This window comes from Bubalus bubalis, chromosome 1 (assembly GCF_019923935.1).
Source record: "Bubalus bubalis isolate 160015118507 breed Murrah chromosome 1, NDDB_SH_1, whole genome shotgun sequence".
Taxonomy (NCBI): Eukaryota; Metazoa; Chordata; class Mammalia; order Artiodactyla; family Bovidae; genus Bubalus; species Bubalus bubalis.
In genome coordinates, this window is record NC_059157.1 from 18174880 (window position 1) to 18187761 (window position 12882).

General features: G+C 41.2%; 1 long non-coding RNA gene across 4 annotated transcripts in view; it reads right to left on the reverse strand.

Annotated features, from left to right (window-relative positions):
- Positions 1–12882, reverse strand: part of LOC123331382 — a 158011-nt gene that overhangs the window by 136956 nt on the left and 8173 nt on the right. For all 4 annotated transcript variants that reach the window (XR_006548009.2, XR_006548020.2, XR_006548003.2 and 1 more), the window contains one exon: positions 2544–2675. This is a non-coding gene — a long non-coding RNA (uncharacterized LOC123331382). The remainder of the gene's footprint in view (positions 1–2543; positions 2676–12882) is intronic.

Genomic DNA, 12882 nt, shown 5'->3' on the forward strand with positions numbered 1-12882 from the left:
CGTTCTTTAAGCCACTGAGGTCTTTTTAGTCCATCAGCTTTGCTTCACTTTAATATAGCTTTAGTTTTTTTCATCAGCACTGAATTTGATTTGATAATAGCTTACTTATGATTTAATCTACCGAAATTCCATTGAATACTTCTGCATTTACATTTATCACGTATCTATTTCCTTTATATCTGCCCTAGTCCAGTTTTCCTTTTGAGGTTATACTGGCCATTGTGGTTTGATCATTGTTTTATTTCTCATTTGCACACCATTCCCCCTTCAGGACCTCTCATGACTATCTCCAAATCCAAGCCTTACAGTCTTGGTGTGGGGTCTCTGTTCTATGACAATATGGGTCAGAGTCCCTCACCTGCCAGGGGCCAGCCTGCTCCAGTTTCTGGCGATGGGGCCGCATCTGTGGCTCTCCACCTCACAGGCCTCCTGCTAGCCCTAAACTGGTGGTGGTTGGAAGAGATTTTCTTTTGAGTATTTTAATAACATTAAAGTGAATAATCATAACTCCCTACAGCAACCATGACTTAGAAATGCAAGTCATTAACTGGATATATTATATTTACAAGTCTGATTCTTCTTAACCATCATTTAACATACAGATTTTTTTTACTAAGATGTATACTCAGATGTTTATCCTGAGAGAACAAAGTATCTTGATCTTAGGACATGTTTGCTCTACCTGACTCATTTACAGCGCACGTGTGCATGCACAACCTCTTCAGTCGTGCCGGACTCTGTGGGACCTCATGGACTGTAGCCCTCCAGGCTCCTCTGTCCATGGAATTCTCCAGGTAAGAATACTTGAGTGTGTTGCCATGCCCTCCTCTAGGGGATCTTCCCAGGGATCAAAACCATCTTACATCTGCATTGGCAGGAGGGTTCTTTCCCACTAGCGCCACCTGGGAGACCCTTATTTACAGTAACTGTGTGCAATAGATTATAAATGTGTTTCAACATTTCATTCCTTATTTTAACTGAGAAAGATAATGACCAGTTCAGGACTTTGGATTTCACAAAATTCTTACAAAATGCTATGCATTCTTACATTTTCATAATGTAAGAACAGATCAAGAAATCAAGGCTTATAATTTTTCTTTCTACATTTTAAGCCTATGCTGTCTCCTATATTTGGGCATTTCCCTGATCCTATTAATTTATTCTATCACACATCTGCCCCTTTTGCCTTCCCACTGCCAAGACTATTGTGATGATCTGCAAACACATCTTCTTTGCTCATTGTATTCCCTCTCCAAATGATGTTACCATCTACTACCTGCTTCTAACCACATGCCTATGTTGCTGATAATACTTGAAAGTCCCCACATTCACCAAATGCCTAAAGAATGCACTCTCAGTGTCAAATTCAAGGTCCTCAAAGGCCTGGCTTATCTCTAAATCGTACCCAAATCCACGTGAGCCCAAGAGGATGCGTTCCCATTTCATGCCTTTAACACTGCCTTTCTACTCACCTCCAACGTCCTTGTCTACCACTGTTTATAGACATCAAAGTCCCACCTGTCCTCTGAAGCCCAGGTCAAATGCTCTGCCTGACATCTGTCTTCCATAATGTTCTAGCCGACAGTTGTTTCACCTTCTTCTGAAATCCTTTAACGTTTTCTATCACCCTTCTGGCAGTTTGCAGTGTCTTACTTTGTACTTTTGCTCTCCGTGTCACTTCTGCTTTTGTACACCGATTTGGGTCACACACCCTAATACCATGGGAGGTGCTCATGAGCTGAGTATATAACTCATGTATTTTTTTAGTTACGTGGGAAAAAGTCACCATTTTCAACCCTAACCACCACTGTAGTTTGCTCAAGTCAGATTAGAGATGCTGAGAATTTGATACAGGGCATATTCACAAAATTCAAATTTCATAGCTTCTGGCAGTTTTTTATAACCATGAAAGGTATCTCAAGGTTAATAATCAATTTATTTAAATTTAGCAAAGTACATTGGTGAGTTTTTAGATATGCAAATGATGGCTATTATGGAAAGAAGTTTTACCTAAGGCTGATTTTTAATGAGTCTCTGTTACTCAAAACATTTCTGTTTTATTTTTTACTGTTTGGGGCCCTGCCAGTAAAATTTTTCCAGATCCCAACAATCTTTGAGTTCTGGACTTCCTCCATTCCCTTCAGTCTCTCCTTCCAAACCAGCCAGTTCTTTCCTGAATTCATCTCATTCTTGCAATATCTTGATAATGGCAGCCAATAAAAACCAACATACACTCCTAACACACTGCTTTTTGATCTTGAACTTTGGAACAAGAGGTACAGTAGACACAAGATCTAACTTCAAGCTTTTCACGGTAATAGTTTTACCAAAAACACTGTCACTGCAAGAGATAGAGCTCCAGGCTTTCTGTCTGTGATACCAGCTTTCTCACCACTCAACTTCTAAGCCAAGTTCACACATCCTCAGTTCTTACAACAGTATGCCGTTTAAATGATACAGGAATCTGTACCTCGAAATCCACACTAGCTGCTCCAATATACAAATTACAAACATCTCACAATAAAAGCTTATTTCTCACTCACATGAAGTCCAGTGGCTGCCAGGAGAGAATTGTATTCCATGTAGTCAGGCAGGGACTCAGAGGGACAAAGCCTCCAGCATCTTCTACACAAGGCTTGCAGCGCTTCCATGGTTACCCTGTATGTTATCATCCCCTGGAATGTGGGAGAAGAAAAGGTGGAGTCATACAGAGGATTTTATGGAACAGGCCTGAAAAAAAAAAAAAAAATATATATATATATATATATTAGTTTCTTTCTGTACAGCCTATCAGCCAAAAATCTATTACCTGGCCATAACTAACTCCTCAGCTGACTTAGAAATGTAGTCTGGATGTGGACAAGGAGGAAGAGAAGCCAGGTTTACTGAATCCATCATCTGTGTCATTGATATGGTGACTCTTGGACTTGCAAGGAAATGTGTAACTGTGACCTGAGAAGCAACGTCTTAATGTGGAAAGAGATAGGTCCTGATTGACATCAGGCCCATCGAGGCTTAAATCTAGGCCTAGGTACTTATTATGTATGTGACTTCGATTGTTTTTATGAACTTCTCTGAGACTGATTTCTTCATCTGTGAAATGGAGCTATAGCAACTACTTCATGTAGAACTGTGATGAAAAGTGAAATAATATATTTAAGAACTTAACAAAGAAACTGCCAAAAACATATATTAGTATTTATATCAGAATTATTGAAAGAACTGTGTGAGGAATCAGAAGGACAACCTGACATCAGCTTCACATTCCTTCTCTAAACAGCAACTTTTAACTTAGACCTGATATTTATGAAACTTCCAATCATCAAATAATTTCTTCCTAGGATGAAGAAATACTTAGGCTTCCAAGAGCCAGTGAAAGGGAATTTAAAAGAGCTACATAAAATATAAATGTTGTTTCACAAATGTCCCAAGTAGAACAAGACAATGTCTTGTGAAATACTTGCATAAAGATCAGATTTCATAATTGGCAGTGATGGACCCCAAAGGTAGCAGAGCTGGTTTCTTCGTGGGCAGAGCTCATGTGTTTGATAGCTTGCTTATGACAAGACAAGATTATTTTTAGAGTCCAAAACAAAAACATTTTCTACCTTCCATTTGTAAATAAAAAAACTCCCCCTGTGAGCAAGAGTAGACTTGGAACACTACATACTCAAGCGTGACCAAAGCTTCAGGTATCTTTATGAATTTCCAGAAAAAAGTTTGCAGCATGAAACTGACCTGTAACTGCATCCTGCCCAGGAGTGTCACTGCCTCTTTGCACCAAAGCAATACATCATTAATATTTTTCCTCCTCAGTTTGCTGCATTTAACCCTCAATCCTCATTTTTTAAAAATACCCCTGAAAGATCCAAACTTCACAAAACTGGAAACAATGCTAGAACGTTCCAAGCAATCAAATAGAATATGGTATGTGTGTATGTGTAATATGTGTGTGTGTGTGTGTGTGTGTGTGTAAAGAATGATCAAGAGGGACTTCCCTGGTGATCCAATGGTTAAGAATCCACCTGCCAATGCAGGGAACACAGGTTCAATCCCTGATCCAGAAGATTCCACGTGCCACGGGGCAAATACTGAGCCCACACACAGAAGCCACCACAGTGAGAAGTCCACGCTGCAACTAGAGGACAGCCCCTCTCGCTGCAGCTAGAGGAAGCCCGAGCGCAGCACCAAGGACACAGTGCAGCCAAAAACTAACCATAATACTTTAAAAAAAGAGTGACAAAGAACACTGACTGAGCTTCCTGGAAAACAAATCCAAATTATTGATTTAAACATGCGCTCATTTGGATGTGGAATTACACGCACTCTAAGCAGTTACTATATATAGATTTTATTATCCATATTGAAATCTCAGGAAGATTGTTTTCCAGAACCTAGTATTTCTCTTTTCTGTCTGTTAGTCTGGACTGTTTAGTTCTTGATTTTGGGTAAGAATGCTTACTCATGCCCAGATGCTGTTTTTTTTTTTTTCCATTTGTCAGTAGAGAGAGAGAGGTGGTGCTTGGACATGAGGGAGGCAGAGGATGTGGTAGTGTTTGCTTTCTTTCTCTATTTTGGTGGTAATGTCCAAATACAGTCACTAAATTTATGGAACTGTTTTGACCTAAGAAAATCATAGTTTTTACCTGCTTCTTTCTCATTGCTCTAAGAATCAAAGCTCAAGATCTATTTGGGATCATCTACTGACCATAATTGTCTTTGAATGATCTTAAAATACCTAATGTCTAAACATAAAGTTAAGAACTGTTATCTAAGGAACGTTCTGGCCAGAGCCCCAAAAATGAGCCCCAAAAGGACGTGAACGTGAATTCATCCTGGTTACGGTAAGTAGGAAAGTACAGCCACGAAGTGGGGGCCTCCCTGGCGGTCCACGGGTTAAGGATCTGCACTTCCACCGCAGGGCGCACAGGTTCAATCCCTGGTCAGGGAACTAACATCCCACATGCTGGTGTGGCCAAAAAGTGGAGTGAGCCTCTCCAGGTACCACACAGAGTAGGCAGGCAGGTTCAAGGTCAACCACTTAGCAGTCAGCAGTAAGAGCTTCACTCAGGTTGGTTATATCCAAAAAGAATCTGTTAATAAATTGAGGAATCCCTAGCCACTGAAGACTTTAATCTGTATGTGTGTGTGTGCTGTGCTCAGTAATGTCCGACTCTGTAACCCCATGGACTGCAGCCTGCCAGGCTCCTCTGTCCATGGAATTCTCCAGGCAAGAATACTGGAGTGGGTTACCATTTCCTTCTCCATGGGACTTTCCTAACCCAGGGATCAAACCTGTGTCTCCTGTGTTCTTTACCACTTGAGCCACCTGGAAAGCCCTTAATCTGTATAAGAATTAAGAAATAACCCCCTCATGAAACATTCCCTTCCAGTGCCTTACATCTGTTAGGACTTTTTTATGACTGTATTTCATTTTTTCTTCACAAAAATCCTATGGAATTTCTCATCAGGCATCACTATCTCTATTCACAGGTGGTAGAAATGAAGTCTCTTAAATTTCCAAGGTTATAGAAAGATTAGGAGCTAGAACTCAGCTCTCTTAATTCCAAGCCCAGGGATCTCAAGCAGTTGTCACTCTGCTATGAAGGGAAAGAGATCTCCATTCTTCTCAAATGTACTATGACATTCAATCACACTCGAGTTCCACTACAATCCCAGTTTTCTGGGTCCCTGTTATTCCAAGGAGTCTGAGCTGGAGGCCAGGGAAACAGAAATCAAGGCAGAAGAAAAAAAGCAAGGTATCATGTCATTTGTCCTAATTACATGCATTTGATTTTTGCAAGACCTTTAGGAATCCCTCAAATTTAATTTGATTCATTTCAACAAATTAATATAAAAGGAGAATTTAGTCTTTCATACTAACATCCTGACCCCCCTCAGGCACACAGAAGAGGTAGATAAGGAAGAGAAGAGATTTTAAGAAGTAACATTGTAAGTCATCTGTGGCAAATTGTATTTTCCAGAGATGACCACAGCAATACCTACCACCCCATATGCTCTTCTTATCATGTGTTATGGACTGAAGGTTTGTGTCCCCCCCAAAACCCATTTGTTGAAACCCTAACCCTCAATGTGATGCTACTGGGAAGTGGGCACTTTCAGAGCTAATTAGGTTTAGATGAGATTATGAGGGTGGAGTGCCCCTGATGGGATTAGTGCCGTTATAAGTAGGAACAGAACCAGAGCTTCCTCCCTCTGCTATATGAGGACATGGCAAGAAGGCACCCATCTGCAATCTTAGAAGAGGGTTCTCACCAAGAAGTTGCCAGTACCTTGATCTTGGACTTCCCAGCCTCTGAAACTGTGAAGAATAAACGTCTGTTGTTCATGCCATCCAGTCTATTGTATTTTGTTCTAGTAACTGAGATAATTAAGATACCATGTAACCTTGATAATTCTGCCATTAAGTGGTGATCTGTGGGGTTCCCATTCCCTTATATATGGGCTAAAGTCTGGGACAGTAAAACCAGTAGGGTGCAGCAAGAGATAAAAGTGAAGCTATATGATTTCTGATGCTAAGTCATAACATGCCATACACATCTGCCTTACTTTCTTGGGATGTTCACTCATAAAACCCAGCCTCCATGCTGGGAGGAAGCCCAAACTATCACAGAGGGAGATTCAATGAAAAGGCCACATGTACATCCTCTGGTTGGACAAACCAACTGAGGTCCCAAGCAAAGGTGAGCCTCCATTACCAGACACAGGGAGAGATGGCTTCAGGTGGTTCTAGTCTCTAACTATCGAGACACTCCCAGCTTAGCCCCTAAAAAATGTGGGGCAGAGACAAACTATCCCCATTGTGCTCAGTCCAAATGACTAACCCACAGAACTGGGGAGCAGAGTTCTATAACACTAAGTGGTTTTGTTGTTGTTGTTACTTAAAACAACATGAATTTATTATCTGATGGTTCTATAGGTCAGAGTCCAACTTGAGTTTCACTAGGATAAAACCAGGGGCTCATTTCATTTTTTTATTGGTATAACACTAAGTTTTGGGATGGCTATTACATCAGTAGTAACTGGAATATTGTCCTGAATATGTGGGGGGAATATTTGATCTGAGGGAAGATCCTAAACTAAATCTATACTCTTCTCTATCTCATTTGAATGCAGACAGCTTCTCAAACTCTTTTCAAACAAGAATGGAAAAATAACACAACTGCTAGATAAATGGCTGCCTAACACATGGCAGAGGCTGTATTAATTTGCTCCCCCAAAATATCCTACATCCAGCAGAGCCTCTGCAATTGCGGTTACTACTTGGTTGTTTGAATTAAGAGTTGCATTACTATCCCCCACAGGATATGGTATTTATTCTGATTTACTACCCAGGCCAGGGGTAGGGAGCTTGGAGGAGAGGTCAGGTTTGGAGATTTCCAATTGCCCTTCCCTTCTATGAGATCTCTTACCCCACATGAGAGTTCTGCCAACTGCCAACTCTGTTCCTTTGAATTATACATTGATGCATGAAGGAAATAACATCTGTGTGGGCTCATAGACCACATGGACTCACAGTAAGCCAGTCCTGAGATAACGCTCCATTCACAGCCAAATGAGGTCACGGTGACACTTTGAGTAGCCAACTACCAATAAGAATCAGACTCTGTGCCCAACAATCCTCAAAAATCTAGGTATTCCATTTTCCTTGATGCAAGTTATTCTAGTAAATGTCTGTAGATCCATTTGATGAAACAGGCTGAGAATTACTACTGATTAAATGTAACACAGAGCTGTCTTGGCCTCTCCTCCAGTCAATGAGTCTTGAGTCTGAGTTCCAAAAACCTCTGAGGTCCAAAAACCTTGAGGCTTAGGTCCAAAAACCAGGCAGTGGGTCTTGAGTTTTGTTGGGGGTGATTACCCTTAGCTTCCTGATCATTTATCCTTCATTTACCTATTTACTTTTCATTTATTTGGCTGTGCCCTGTTTTAGTTGTGGCATATAGAATCTTATTGGAATCTTAGCTGAAGCTTAAGGATCTAGTTCCCTGACCAGGGATCAAACCTGCCCCTGCATTAGGAGGGTGGAGTCTTAATCACTGGACCACCAGGGAAGTCGCTATTCTTAGTTTATTTTGACTGTTTACATTAACTAGTAGCCTTGTTAGCTGCCTACCTGTCTTGCCTCTAAGAAGCCGGTTCTCATTCAGAATATTCATAGCTCTCTGCAGACTGACACCCTTGGCTGCAGCTCAGATTTTGCTATCCGTTGTGATACTTGTTTTTCCTTTCTTCTGATGGTTATACTGCCACTTGGACTCTAATACTTCAGATTTTTATCACCCCCACTTCGTTCAGGAGTCCAGTTCTATAACAGCATCTCCTACTGTCTGCCTGGTCTACAGAACTGCTGAGCTTCTCAGTGATTCACTGTTACTCGTGAAAACTGAGTGTCTTCTGGACTCTCCTACAGAATACTGTCAGATATTGGATTTTCTGACTTTAATGGTTTATTAAAGTCATATTAATAAACTGTCATATTCCCACTTCTCTGAATCTTTTGACCCCCTCCTCTACCATCTGCCAGTAAATCTTAATTTTTACTATCATCAATCAACTCAACATTAGTCTTCCGCTGCTGCTGCTGCTGCTGCTAAGTCGCTTCAGCCGTGTTTGACTCTGTGCAACCCCATAGACGGCAGCCCACCAGGCTCCCCCGTCCCTGGGATTCTCCAGGCAAGAACACTGGAGTGGGTTGCCATTTCCTTCTCCAATGCATGAAAGTGAAAAGTGAAAGGGAAGTCGCTCAGTCATGTCCGACTCTTAGCGACCCCATGGACTGCAGCCCACCAGGCTCCTCTGTCCATGGGATTTTCCAGGCAAGAGTACTGGAGTGGGGTGCCATTGCCTTCTCCCATTAGTCTTCTACTTACTCCTAATTTCCACTAGAAACTCAAAGGGCAGGATAGAAAAATAAAGACAAATACTTTGGGAAATAAGCTGATAGAATGCATAGATACAAGTAAAACAAATTCTCTAAGAAAATTTAATTTCTATTTCAATGTATATTGCTTGTCCCTATCTCTACAATTTGACGAAGATGCCTACCTACTCACAACCAAATTCAATTTAATAGAAACAAATTGATAAAGAATCTTTATTTCCTTAGAAAGCAAGAATATAGTCATCTTGGAAAATTTATCAAATGGGTCCTTTTTATTGGGAAATTGTGTCATTATTTGTTGCTGTCACAATGATAATCTAATAGAATGCCATCTGCCATATAAAGAATAATTATCTTCCAAAGAACAGAGGATTTATAGATATGTAGCTAATACTAGAAACTTGCTGTAGAAACTGCAAAATTGTGAAATACCACCTTCTGCTCTGCAAAAATCAATGAAACAAATGTTTGCTTTTATCCTGGAGCAAAACTGGAATAATTTATTTCCTTGTCTCTATTGGACTTGCTGCTGAAACAGAACCTGATTTCCCCTTTGTGGGTGGCCTGGTCCGTTCTGGTTCTTGATTAGGTACTGCCCAGTGAATCCCATTTTTAATCTCCATGGGCCAGCAGACTCCAGGACCACCCCCTAGCCGAAACAGAAAATATCCAGAATTGCAAATGTTCCACTCTGTTTCAATCAAGCAGGAAAACAGAGTCTCACAGGAAGGTCTGCTTAGACCTGTGAACCCGATTTTAAAATTCAGTGATTCTTAATTTTTCCTGAAAAGTTAGCTAGTGGAAGGTGCGTCAAGAGATACGGGGTATTACTCAGCCATTAAAAAGAATACATTTGAATTCGTTCTAATGAGGTGGATGAAACTGGAGCCTATTATACAGAGTGAAGTAAGCCAGAAAGAAAAACACCAATACAGTATACTAACGCACATATATGGAATTTAGAAAGATGGTAACAATAACCCTGTGTACGAGACAGCAAAAGAGACACTGATGTATAGAACAGTCTTTTGGACTCTGTGGGAGAGGGAGAGGGAAGGATGATTTGGGAGAATGGCATTGAAACATGTATAATATCATATATGAAACAAGTCGCCAATCCAGGCTCGATGCACGATACTGGATGCTTGGGGCTGGTGCACTGGGACGACCCAGAGGGATGGTACGGGGAGGGAGGAGGGAGGTGGGTTCAGGATGGGGAACACGTGTACACCCGTGGTGGATTCATGTTGATATATGGCAAAACCAATACAATATTGTAAAGTTAAAAAATTAAATTAAATTTAATTAAAAAAACAAAAGATGGGGACTTCCCTGGTGGTCCAGTGGTTAAGAATCCGCCTGCCAATGTAGGGAACATTCTACATAGGGAATGTTCTGTCCCTGGTCTGGGAAGATCCCACCTGCCTTAGGGCAACTGAGCCTGAGTGCCTAGAACTTGTGCTCCACAACAAGAAAAGCCACTGCAGTGAGGAGCCCAGGCCCTGTAACTGGAGAGCAGGCCCCACTCCCTGCAACTGCAGAAAGCCGTGCAGAACAACGGAGACCCAGCACAGCCAAAAATAAATACATACATACATAAATAACAAAGAAGAGATTTGGGCTAAAAGGGCTCTATCCTCTGTGACCAGATTTGACATTTTTTAGGTATATTTATCCTTTTTTAGAGAAAATTTCAAATCATAAAAAAAAAAAAAAAGGTCATTTGGTGACTGACCTCCTTTCTTTAAGGGAATGAATTGGGTGTCTAGATTAATGCACTTTCCCCACCCAAAAATGTAGAATCATCTTCTCTTTTAGTGTCCATCTAGCTTTCAGGTTAAAAAGCAAAACAAAAGAAGTTGACAGAAGTGTGAGTTCTGTCTGTTTTGCTGATTCAGTCATCAAAGCCGACACCAGCTGTCAGATGTGATCAGAAAGACACTCTTCTTTAGTCTTATACAATGGATTCTGGAATCATTCAGGCTTGATTCTGGCAGGAAATGTTGTGGGAACAGGAGCAGACAGACTTGGTAGAAGCACTGATAACTTCCCATCAGGTTCTCAATGTGGGTTATGAAAAGAAGGTAGTAAGAGATGGAGAGAACCCTTTGGCAAAACATAGAATCAAATTAATAGATTCTTTTAAAAACTACCACGCTGTTGGACTCAGTGAACCTCAGGAAGGCAAAGGAGAACCTTTCAAAGGACTCTCTGTTTCCCAAATTACTTTTCTCTTCCTTTAAGCTTCCGGAAAATGACATTCCTATTTCTGGCAAGGTTCAAGTGAATTCTATTTGGGGCTAGTTGCCAAACTTAAATTGCTTTAGGGCTTGCTGTGATTGGAATTTTGCTTCCTTAGTGGCAGTACAATCAAATCCCTATATCTTTATAGTAGTCATTATCAGAGATCCAGGACCTGACCACATAGCCAGGATGATGTGGGGGTTGCAAGAAGTACCTTAGCCTTCTTAGACCACTCTCATTAACACAAGATAATTTGGGGTCTTTTGACTCCTAGGGAAAAAAGGACATCGGTGGAGTCGGGGGTGGCCTCCATCTCTGAACTGAGACATCCCAGTGGGTCTTGGGAGAGGACTTAATTAGTTACCGTGGCCTTCAGCTCCATATGTATCCTGATGACATTCAGATTTATCTTTCCCATCCCTTAAGACATTAGTGAGGAAGATGAAAAATGAATAGTCCTTGCCAAATACACAGTCCTTAGAGTTCTCAGAAAATGAATGTTGTGTTTCCAAAATAAGAACTACCTCTGATAAAAGAAGATAAACTTGTTACTTCCCTCCAGTTCCCCTAATTCTCACTCTGCACACCCTGTCTTTGCTCCACCAATCACTGTGTGTGTCAGTGTCTGGACACAGGACCTGTAAATGGGAAGATACTAAAAGGATCATTCAGCGTCACCGAAGGACAGTACACTGCATGTCGAAAAGAGAGGTAGATTTCCAGGCTTAACACACCTGATGGAGCAATTTAAAAGAAGGAAAAGAAACAACCCATTGTGTAAAGCAGGAATGACTTCAGATCAAAGTAACAGAAAATATAACTGCAAGAGTTGTGATTTGTTCTCAGAATTAGCTGACAGCTGTTTAGGGCTTGGGTCTCTAAGCTCTCCTTGACCTTTCCTTCAGTTTCAAGGTGACCATTGCAACTCCGGGTTGTTGTTGTTGTTGTTGTTTAGCCACTGAGTTATATCCAACTCTTTTGCAACCCCACGGACTTTAACCCTTCAGGCTCCTCCTGACCTTGGGATTTCCCAAGTAAGAAAACTGGAATGGGTTGCCATTTCCTCCTCCAGGGGAACTTCCCAACCCAGAGATCAAACCTGCATCTCCTGCATTGGCAGGTGGATTCTTTACCACTGAGCCACCAGGAAAGCCTTGCAACTCCAGGTATCACATCCATAGTCAATAAAGATGAGAAATCAGTACCAAAAGATTTGTGAACTTTCCCGGAAAGTTCTCCTTGGCTGAAACAGTATAACATGGCTGATCCTAGCTACAAGAAGGCTGTGAAAGAATTTCACTCTCCTGGTCTCTGTAATGGAAGCTGACAAAAGGTCCATTTTGCCAACCAATCAACAGTCTGCCACATCCCTAAAGATATTTTCCCCAACAGCTCAGCCATAACAATGGTGCCATATGGCTTATTTTTCAGGATGCGTTTGAATAAAAGAGGAGACTGTTAATAATTACGCCAAGGAGAGACTTCCCTGGTGGGGACCTGGTGGGGACCTGGAAGTCCCTGGAGGGGACTTCCCTGGAGGGGACTTCCCCTCCCAAAGCAGGGGGCTCAGGTTCAATTCCTGGTCAGGGAACTAGATTCTACATGCTGCAATGAAAGATTCCGCATGCCAAAATGAAGACTGAAGATCCTGCATGCTGCAAATAAGACCTGATGCAGACAAAAAATAATAATAATAAATTTAAAAAGATAATTAATTAATTAAAATAAGTAAT